Raw genomic sequence first — 11287 nt, forward strand, 5'->3', positions numbered from 1 at the left:
CACCATGTCCCACTTGCTTTGGAGCTTCCTACAGACAATTCCCTTTGGCCACTGAGAGAACATTGCAGAAATATAGAAAGGCTTATACAGCCTGAAGCAGTCCAGCAAGGCCTGAGCTTTAGGTTCAGCTTTCAGGTTCATTTGTCTTTCATACTGAGCTGTTTTCCCTCTGACAGTCATTAGAAACAAAATGTTTTAATTTCCATCTGTCACTTGTTTTATTTGCCTTTATTTTCACTAAAAGCTGGCAGAATAAAAGCTGAGTCTTTACTGTTCTCCCTCAGAGGCACACATATGAGATAGTGTGAGACAAATACCTTGCCCAAGACCATGTAAGGTATCGGTGGCAACAAAGATGTAAATTCAATTTTTGCTCTTCCATGATTCTCAAAGTATGTACTGTACAGAATAATTTTGTTCTTGGCGATGGTACAGGGAAAAATATATAACCAAATAAATTTGGGAGTGGCTAAATACTATATCATTGTCTTAAAAGTTTGGATTGTGTATTTGTATTCTGAAGGCTGTAGAAAATACACGATTTGAAAGAAGAAAGTTTTGTTCGAATTCATTCATTCATCCGAAAAATGTGTAGTGAGCTCTCACCAAGTTCAGGGCTTTTTCACACAAAAGAAAGAACAAATTTAACAAAACTTGACTCCTTTGGAGAATTTACAAAAGGCATGTATGTCTATATTGTACTAGTGATGGAAGAACAGCAGGAGATGGCATTGCAGAAGCTGTCAGAGGCCAGATCATTCAGGAAATCACAACTTAAAAATAAAATTGGACTTCTATTTCAAATAGGATCATGGAATATTGAAAGGATTTGACTGACGTTTAGCTTATTTAGCCACAATCTTTTCATTCCTATGCTAAACATGTCATGCTGATCTATACTCAATTGACCCCCTCCCCGATGTTGAAAGTAAGAACTAATAGTGACCAAGATAATCTTCTCCAGTGGTAAGATCATTTCATAATCATTGTATCTATGATAGATCCTTCCTTCTACTTGCTGCTCAATAAAGGATTAATTACATTGATTAAAGTCAAGAGGAAATATAAAGAAATTGCACTTCATAGAAGTTCAAGAGATGTAAAATTATCTAACACTGGTATTTTAAAAACTATGGTCCTGGAAGAACACAGTGATTCCTCAGATATCCACAGTGATGGTAAAAGACAACAGAGACCCAGTTCACTATACAGAGAAGGTGGAACTAGGAGAAATAACCAGAAGTAACTAACCAATGCCAGAGTAGACCATAAAAGGAACATAGTGTGAAATAGTGAAGGTCTCATCATTTAAAAGAAGTACAAAGCAATTCCAGAGATATTTATCTCCACAAGATGGATTTATTTATCAACTCAAAGCAGAATAATATAATTTGACTCTCTTTTAACTCTAAGATTTTAAGGTTCTGCTTAGAAAGAATTTGGAAACAGGGAAAGATTAGATGATACCCTCTTTGATCTCCCCTTTCAAGGTACTGTAACATTCAGTAGTAAAAATAGCTACACTCCCAAAATTAGTATATAGATTTAATTCAATTCCAATAAAACCACCATGAACATAACTCACAGAACAACAGAAAGCATTCCTGAAATTCATTTAGAAGCAGAAGACACCTAGAATAGCAAAAGAAATCCTGAGCAACAAAGACAAGGCAGAAAGCATCCAAATTATTGACTTGAAATTATACTATAAAACTACTGTGATTAAAACAGCTTGCTACTGGTGAAAAGATAGCAGATCTAATGATCAACAGAGAGGGTAGAGATGCAGAAATAACTCCAAATCCACTCAGGTACTTTATCTTTGATAAAAGGGACCAATATGTACACTGGCAGAAAGAGATCCTCTTCAGTCAATGATACTGGAAAAACTACCTTTCCATAACCTGAAGATTAAAACTGGACTGATAAATTTCACCATGCACTAAAATAAAATTGAAGTGGATCAATGAACCAAATATTAAAACAGAAGCACTGAATATTCTGGAAGAAAAAACGGTAAAACTCTGAAACACATAAACATAGGCAACAATTTCATAACTAAAATCCATACTCACAGAAAATGCTACAGAGAATCAACAACTAGAATTTTGTTCTGATAAAAATTTTTAGACAGAAAAACTAATCAACAATAAAGTGATGCTACACCCTGCATAGTGAGAAAAATTTTTATCTGATTGTCCCTTAGACAAAGAAGTAATGTCTAGAATTTATAAAGAATTGAAGAAAATGAGGCCACTCCCCAAATTTAAAAGGCCATCTGACATGAATACACACCTCTCAGAGGAAGAAATACAAATGGCAAACACATATATGAAAAACTGTTCAACCTGACTGGTCGTTCAAGAGATGCAAGTTAAAACAATGCTGAGATTCCAACTAACCTCAGAAAGAATGAATACTGTCAAGAAATCAACTAGTAGGGTCAGCGAGCTAGCTAAGCAGACTAAGACCTGTTTTGACAAGCACAAAGACCAGGGTTCGATCCCTGGTCCTGCATGCCATACTGACCCTGCCACCAGGTGCGCTGGCTGAGCAGGCCATCGAGACCAAGCATGGTGGTGCACACCTGTAATCCGAGTGCTGGGAAGGCCAAAAACAAGAGGATCACCATGAGTCCGACCTGTGTAATGACAATCTATACCAAATACACAAATGAAAAAAAAAAGAAGAAAAAGGAAAAAAAAAAAAGCAAGGAAGAAAGAAATCAACCAATAATGAATGCTAGAGAGTCTGTGGGGGAAAAGAAACATTCTCTATTGTTGAGAGTGTATATTCGTACAATCACTGTAAAAAGCAGTGTGGACACAGCTATTCCTTTTCTGGGTATTTTCCCAGAAGAATAAAAACATTATACCACAGAGATGTAAGTGCACCCATGTTTATAGCAGCACAGGGTTTTTTTTGTTTGTTTGTTTGTTTGTTTTTTTGTATTTTAGGGAAGGGTCTACAGGGTGTTTAGGGTCTCACTACTAGATCAGACTCATAATAATCTGCCTGTTTACAGCCTCTTAAGAGAGGGGTTACACCACACCCAGCCTCAATTGCTATCTCAGGGGGTGGGACCAGCATGCTCATCAACCAAGGAATGGATAAAAAAGATGTGATATTTTTATACAATGGAGTGCTATGCAGTCATAAGGAAGCATAAATTTGAAAAATCCGGGGATAAATGAATGCACTTTGAAACCATAGTCTTAAGTGAAATAAATCAGACACATGTAAATATCACATTGTTTCTCTGGTGTGAGATACTGAAAGATACTGCAATGCTTTGTAAATAAGAAGGGGAAGAAGGGTTGAAGGGAGGGAGGAGATGAGGGAAAACAGAGCATTCAGGATATATCATGTGCAGACACAAATTTCCTGTGATGAATGTGATCATTATGTATACCTAAATTGAACCAATAAACTTAAGAAAAAAAAGAAAAAAGATTAGAAGAAGGACTATTTTTGCCTATGTTGAACCTTTGAAAATACTCTAATATTTATATAAGACAAAGTAAAGAGAATTATTTACCATAATGCAGTAAAGAGAAAAAAACTTTTAAGTAAAAGTGGCCAGTGTAAAGATATTCTACTTCCCAGTCTGACAAATTATAAAACAAATAATCAAAATGAATAAAAATTGAAAATTCATGATCAATAAAATCCATGTAAGTCTTAGAATTCTAAGGCAGGATTTCTAAAATGTGTCAGTAAAATTAAAGCAGGGTTCCAAGAGTGTACACACATGTCTTTTGATTTTGTGTCCATCAAGAGCCATTCCTTCACAAACCTTTATTTAGAAGGCCTGGCTCTGGAGTCTGAGGAAGCGAAGCCCAGGGAAGCAGGGGGAAGATGTTCAGAGCAAACAGGACTGGAGGAAAGAAGGTGCGCTCCTTGAGAAATACTTCTGAAAGAATACACAAGAAAGTCTTAATGGTGGACATGTTTAGGGAGATGAGATGTGTGGAGGAGACAGATAGTCCAACCTTGTAGTTATGACTTTTCTCTATTTTTTTGCCAAGATGTATGCATTTATACTTTTAAAACAATTTTAAAAGGACAAAGTTGATGGACGTGTATATTGAATATACAAGAAATATTTCTAAAAAAGTGTTGAAAGTTATTAAAAATTTGAGTAAATAAATTAAGACTTACCTAAAGGAAACACAAGGGAATATATAAAATGTATTCTGATTATATTTTATAAAATTTTGTTTTAAACACACACATACACTCACACTCACATGCACGAATTCTGTGAAAACTGAACTTTTAATTTAATTAGACTCATATCACTCTATAAATATCTGGCAGCTAATCAGAAATAACACATACTCATTAATAAAAAGCTTAGCCCTCCCATTAACAATAAGCATAAGCACACGCACAAAGTTTCTTTCTAGCCTGAGCAGTAGCTGCGAATCAAACAGCATCCTTTTCTTAGCCCGAGGATGGTAGCTGTGTTACCATGAGTGGTACCTTAAGAGACAGATCTCAATGGAAAAGGTATATGGATATGAGCAAGTGGGTACATGCCTTTCCTGCATTCTAAGGTTCAGATGGATTTCAGCTGAAGAGCACATTTGATATCAAGCTAAATGCATTACACTGGAATATTATCATGAATGCAAAGTCATTTTTTAAAAGGAAATTTGCTTTTAATGTCATTTACAGGAAGTGACCTGGAGCCTTGCCAATGTAATTCCATTGGACTTTCTCTTTCAAGAAATCTACATTCCCCCCAAAGCATCTGTAGGCTACAGAATATTATCAGACAACTAATACATCCCAATCAGACTGAATTTATTTATAGACAACGTTCTTTTTGCAATGTTAGATGCCTCATTAACTTGATTCAGCTTGTGCATAGCAAAAATATTCCCTCCCTCTTCAGATTTTTGATAGAGTGAATTATAATTTCTTGTCTCACTCATTATAAACCTTTAGTTTGGAGGACATTTCAGAAATGTGTAGTGCCACTTATACGAATCATGAATTACTTTCCTGGATTAATTATGTCTTTTATTTGTTTTTGCTTGGGAGGAAAATAAAGTGGAATACTGACCATTCTTACTTTTTTGCTTTACATAAAAAACATGAATTTTTAGTTGAGGAGATTCCATTATTGTCAAGTTAGTGGAGTAAAGAATAAGCATGTGGAGACTAAATAATTTTCTTTCTTTTAAATATGTTCTTCTTCAAACAAAGCTATGCAGATGCTATGAAAAATGTTCCTATGCAACACTCAGGCGTGCACCACATCTTTAATTTTAAAATTTCCTTTTGAATATCACTACGTGGCTTTAGATTGCACACTGACTCTTTTATTTAGTTGGTAGTTCTGTAAGTGTGAGGGAGGAAGGATTTATCTTTCCAGAATAAAATTGTTCCGTTACAATCATTTCAGATTCATTATTTCTTAAATTCGTCTTAACAGGTTAAATTAAGCTTAAGAAAAATGCAATAATCTGAAAAACTAGCTTACTTTTTCCTTAAAGTTAGTATTATATTTTTTCAAAAAGTATTACACCGATGAATAAGAGTATTTAATTGTTATAGGGTAGCCACAAATTATACTAGAAAACGCTGCCACGCATTTTGTTTTAAATCAAATTGCCCTTTGTATGAAGAGAAATAAATATCTTTTTCTTAAATTGTCACCCACAATATCTCAAGTCTGCTCATTATTTTATTATCCTATTGTATGTAGTCAACTGAATGAAACAAAAATGTCCACTATGGGTTGTTTTGAGTTGTCTACCAACTGTTAGAGAATTTGCTTATCCTTAGTCAACGTTGATCTTGCAAACAGAAAAAGTTTCTCAGTTGAGTCTTAAAGCTTGGAAATACGTATCAAAATTGTGAACACCTTACATTTAAGGTGCTACTAAAAAAAAGTAAGGTTTTTTTTTTTTTTATTCTGCAAATCAGGCTTTTTATTCACATATATTCTAAGAAAGCATGTTCAGAAAAAAGGAGTCAAAGGATGTCTTTAAATATCAAATTTCCTATGTTATTGAAAAAGATAAAAACACAGAAAAAGTTTTTACAATCACCTCTACTCAGGGTTCTCTCACCAAATACCACAACATTGATATGAATATTCTTGTCCTTCTTTATTACAAGCATCCTGAATCTGGCCTGTTGAATAAAATTCCTGATTCTCACAACAGCCTGGAGATTGGTAGAGCGGCATTGCCTATGTTCATGTTATTTTCCCTGTGATGAGGAAAAACATGAAGAACTGAAGGGACTGAAAATCAAGGCAGAGTTCTTAAAATTATAAAATCGTCCTAATATATGCTAGACAGTACAGAACATGACATAAGCCTATGTGGCTGGCCTGTTGATGAGCTGTCTGAGACTATGTATAAGAAAAGTTACTTGGAAGCAAATGTTTTGGCCCCAAAGCAACTCCAAATTCACTAGATGATCAGGCCCAGAGGCTTCTGGGTACAGATGACATACCCAGACTAACGACCATCCTCTATTCTAATCACAGCTACAATCAGCTGTGGGAGGCTGCCACCCTTAAGCAGTTTATAATCAGCTTGAGACATGAAACTGACTCATTTCTGAAAGTGTGGTGACTGTTGTTTCACTCTTTTTAGTCCATGAATACCACCATAAAATAAGATTAAGGGCTCAAGGCTCTCCCCTCCTTCTATCTTTCCCTGTTGGTTAACTCATCAGGGTATGTGGGCCTATCACACTGTATGTATGTTTCCTCAGCTTCAAATTATCTCACTACTTTACACTGAGTAGCCCACTTTACCATGTTTGTAAAACAGGACATAGATTCCTATTATACTTTCATCACATTAAAGAAAAAATAATACCTTAAATATAAACATGTAATACATTTGATTTTAATCATTTAAGTTAGATTTTTGCCCCAATCCATTCAATGTCAACTCATGGAAGATGGAGATCGCTTTCCACATTAAATCAAGGTAGTTGTAAACTTGTCCTCTAAAATACTATTATTAAAGTAAAATGAAATAAAAAATACAATTACTGGGGAATTACATGGAAATTACGGACTTTCTTTTTTAAGTTTAAAATTTCAAGATGTAATGTTTTATTTCAATTTTTTAAAAAAAGTGTTCTTGGTGTCTTCAATTATGGACAAGTATCTTTAAAAATCTTCTATAGATTTAACATTATTGGCATATTGTCCCCTTAGATGTTGAAAATCATGCAAAAATCTGTTTTATTTCAGTTTTACATGCCTCGAGTTTCAAACATTCTTCCTGAACATTTTCATACACCAGAGTAATATATAAGGATATAAATTAAAGGCAATTCAGAAAGCTATTAGCTACTATGGGCACAGTCATCGGTGAATTTTTGAAACTCTCAGAGTTTTTGACGTAATATTATTGTCATAATATCATCTGTGTGTTGATGCAGACCATGTCAGCCTTACACGGAGGGACAAGCAGTAAGTTCTCACTGTGGTAAAACAAAGAGAAATGATCTTAATCCCAAATCATTCTCTTTTTTAAATTTTAAAGAGAATAAAAAACAATTTAAAAATGACACAATTTCAAAACAAGATGATAGGAAATTAATAATGGTTATCATATTTCGTATTGTTATCTTTGAATAGTTGCTTATGTTTGAAATAGTTGCTCTCCTTCCCTGAGCTGGGTTCCTCCTCCCATCTGGATGGACTGTCCAGTGTGTGCTTCTTGGTTTCTAAGCAGCCAGTCAACTCTAATATTTCTGTGATTTAACCACCCTTATTGCCACCATGTTCATTTTTAAAGTGATTGTGGGGCCGGCCAAATAGTTCAGCAGATGCAAACAGGTGCAGGGGCTGGGAATTTGATCCAAAGACCCGCCGTGCCAGCCCTGACCCTGGGATGCTTTGAGATAGCAATTGAGACTGGGTGTGGTAGCACGCACCTGTAATCCCAGCACCTGGGAGGCTGTAAACAGGAGAATCACTGTGAGTCTGATCTAGTAGTGAGACCTTGAAAACCCTGTATACCTTTCCCTAAAATACAACAGCAACAAAAAGTTCTTGTGCAGGATTGGGGAGGGTAGCTCAGTGGGACAGCACATGCCAAGCATGTTCATGGCCCTGAATTCAATGCCCAGAATCACACACACACACACACACACACACACACACACACACACACACATACTGATTGTTTAAATGATTACAAACCTCCACAAGTGCTCTCTGAACCCACAGTTTTAGTCACATGCCACCAATCATCGAGTACCCACAGCACATGGAAGATACACATTTCACAAAGTGGAACATTTTATAAATTTCAACTGCAAAAAGGCATTATGCTGTCATACTCAGGAGGCATCAATGAGTCAACAAATGTGTCTTACTTTTGTTTCTAGAATAGCTTCAGAATTCAGGATTTTGTCTGTCTTTTCTTGAAAGTTGAATAAAACTTAAAATGCCAGACTAAAAAATCTCAGAACCTCTATTTGGACCACGCTTGACGACAGCTAAAATACAGCTTGAAAACATAAAGATATTGCCAAAGCTTTAAAATAAAGGAAAAATTAAAAGCAATGAAGAATAATCTCAGAAAAAACACCCTGAAAAAAAACCCTGGCACATCAAATCTAAAAACATTCCACCAAAAATGTACATTCCCCAAAGGGGAAAAGCATGCACTGAAGTGAGCAAAGCTATAGTGCTGGATTTTTTTTTTTTGTATGAACACACAAAGAATACAGATTCCACACACGCCCATAAGCCTCTTTCTGTGCCATTTAAGTAGAAAAAGACTATGCTGTAAAATCTAGCAAGCAGTATTAACTCAATTCTGTGTGTTCTCCAGCAGAAAAATCTATTGTGAATAGTCTTATAAATTATTTTTAAATCCTGCGGGTTTTTTGTTTAAATATTTTAATTGTCTTTAAAAAATAAAAAAATCCCTTTCTATGTTGGATAATTTTAAAAAGCACAGCCAATGAAAGTTGAAAACTTAAGATAAAGGAAACCAAAAAATAAAAAAAGGAATATTCATCAGGAAACTGTTTTAATACAGTGAAAATAAAATCATAGCAAACTAATTCAGCAAGAATTTAAAGCTATTTGATAAAGCAAACTCCTCTGTGCAGGAAAGCTGAGAGCAAATACAGAACTCAAATAATAGATGGTTAAACAATGGAAGGAGATAACTGCAAGCTGGCAGGATTTGGAAGAGAATAAAAAAAAATTGTCACTGATTATGACAGAACTCCAATGATTAAAGATGTGTGTTGTGAACATATGTGGAGCCAGACTTACCTATGAACCGAAAGCAGCTAGAAAAATAAGGGGATGCAAAGAAAGTTTGCACTCACTTATCTTTTTATATAATTTTTTTGAAAAACAAATAGCACTGAGTCAGGTTCAAAACAGATTAGCAGGACAGTTACAATAATTAATACATTGCATATTGTTATCTTCATAGTACTTATTCATAGTACAAGATGCAGACATGATGTCCTGTCCAAACACTATTAGTACAAATCTTTCTTCTCATTGAATTAAGGGAAGGTGGCTGTATATCTATCCTATTTTGTACATACAGATACAAAATGGTCCTTCATTTGTATATCTTTTTTTGTTTAGTTTTATCAGAGATTGCTATTCCATTGCCATTTAAATATTGTAGGTGCATGAACTCAGTAAAATTGTCCAATATAGTCCAGTAGTCCATAATAGTAGTGGGTTATCCATAGGACTGGCAATATCAGAAGTTGTTGACGAGCATTTTACAACTCAGCATATTAATATAGCTTTATTTTTTGTACCTTGTGTTTATATTTTTCTGCTGGATGTTTAAGACCAAGATAAAGCAAGACATAGATAACAAAAAAAAATGTAACTTTTGTATTTGACAAGGTCAGTCAAATCCCCTCAGGATTTTACATTACCATTTCTGCAGATAATCCATTACCATTACGAACTATTGGACTGTACTGGATTATTTTTGCTGAATTCATGCACCTGCAATATTTGAATGGCAGTGGAACACCCATGTCTGTAAAAACTAAATGAAAAAGGGGGATATAAATGAAGGACCATTTTGTAGTAAATATATATATATATATATATATATATATATATATATATGTCTGTATATAAAAAATAGGATAGATATACAGCTACTTTCTCTTAGTTCAAAGAGAAGAAAGATTTGTAGTAATAGTGTTTGGACAAGATATCATGTCTGCATCTTGTACTCTGAATAACTACTACAAAGACAAAAATATGCAATGTATTAATTATTGTAACTATCCTATTAACCTGTTTGAAACTGTCTCATTGATACTTCTTTCTCTGGAATAAGCACTTCCCTGGCAAGCGCAATGGCCTGAGTTCAAACCTTGGTTCTGAAAAAAAAAAGATACCTCTTTCTCAATAAAATTACTTTTAAAATTTTTAATAAAAAGAAAGAAAAAGAAGGAGAAGGCAGAGAAGAAGGACAAAGAAGTGAGGTGGCCTTAGATTCACACCAGATTTCTGCTTGGAAGAACGTCAGGACTACACTGTAATGACAAGGTGGAGGCCAGGCAGAGAGGGGGATTCAAGTTGCTTAGGTGCGGGTGACTGGAAGCTGTTGAGGAGAACACAGTAAAAGAGAAGGCATAGAAATCAATGTTTGAAAATTTTGTGCAATCCCCCCAGAGTCTGCTGCTGAGCATCACATCATACACATACAGGTTGAGGCCCAAAGCACAAAAGCTGTGATCCAAACCATGTCCAGTCCACACACAGACAGCTAGGAGAAGTCCACATTTGTAGAAGCCAGAGCTTCTCTCTGAAATGCCAGCACTCTATCTAGAAATTTCAAGAAGACTAAATTAGATTTAAAGCAAACCTACTGCATTTGATACTCGCATTATCAAATGATCCAAGAAAAGCTTGAATGGGCAAAACTAAATCTCAAGTAACCTGCCTGTCTGCCAGAATAAAGGGTAATACATTTTGATAAAAGAACAAAACAACCACAACAACAAAAAGCAACATACAGAAACATAAAATTCATCATGTCATTCATTCAATCAAATATCATTATACATTTGAGGAAGTGAGAAAATTAAATCTGCAACTTAGAGAAAAACCAACCAGTCCAAATAAAGTGTAAGTAATAGAGATGCATAAATTAACAGACAAAAGCATTTTTTAAGCTATAAAAGAACTGATAGATTCAAGGAGATGCATGAAAGTAACAAGAGAGAATATGAAAAATATAACTAAAAGAATGGTACTACAACAGAAATAAATATGATAAATAAAAAGGATACATTGAAA

This window comes from Octodon degus, unplaced genomic scaffold, assembly GCF_000260255.1.
Source record: "Octodon degus isolate 3935 unplaced genomic scaffold, OctDeg1.0 scaffold00086, whole genome shotgun sequence".
In the NCBI taxonomy this organism is placed as follows: domain Eukaryota; kingdom Metazoa; phylum Chordata; class Mammalia; order Rodentia; family Octodontidae; genus Octodon; species Octodon degus.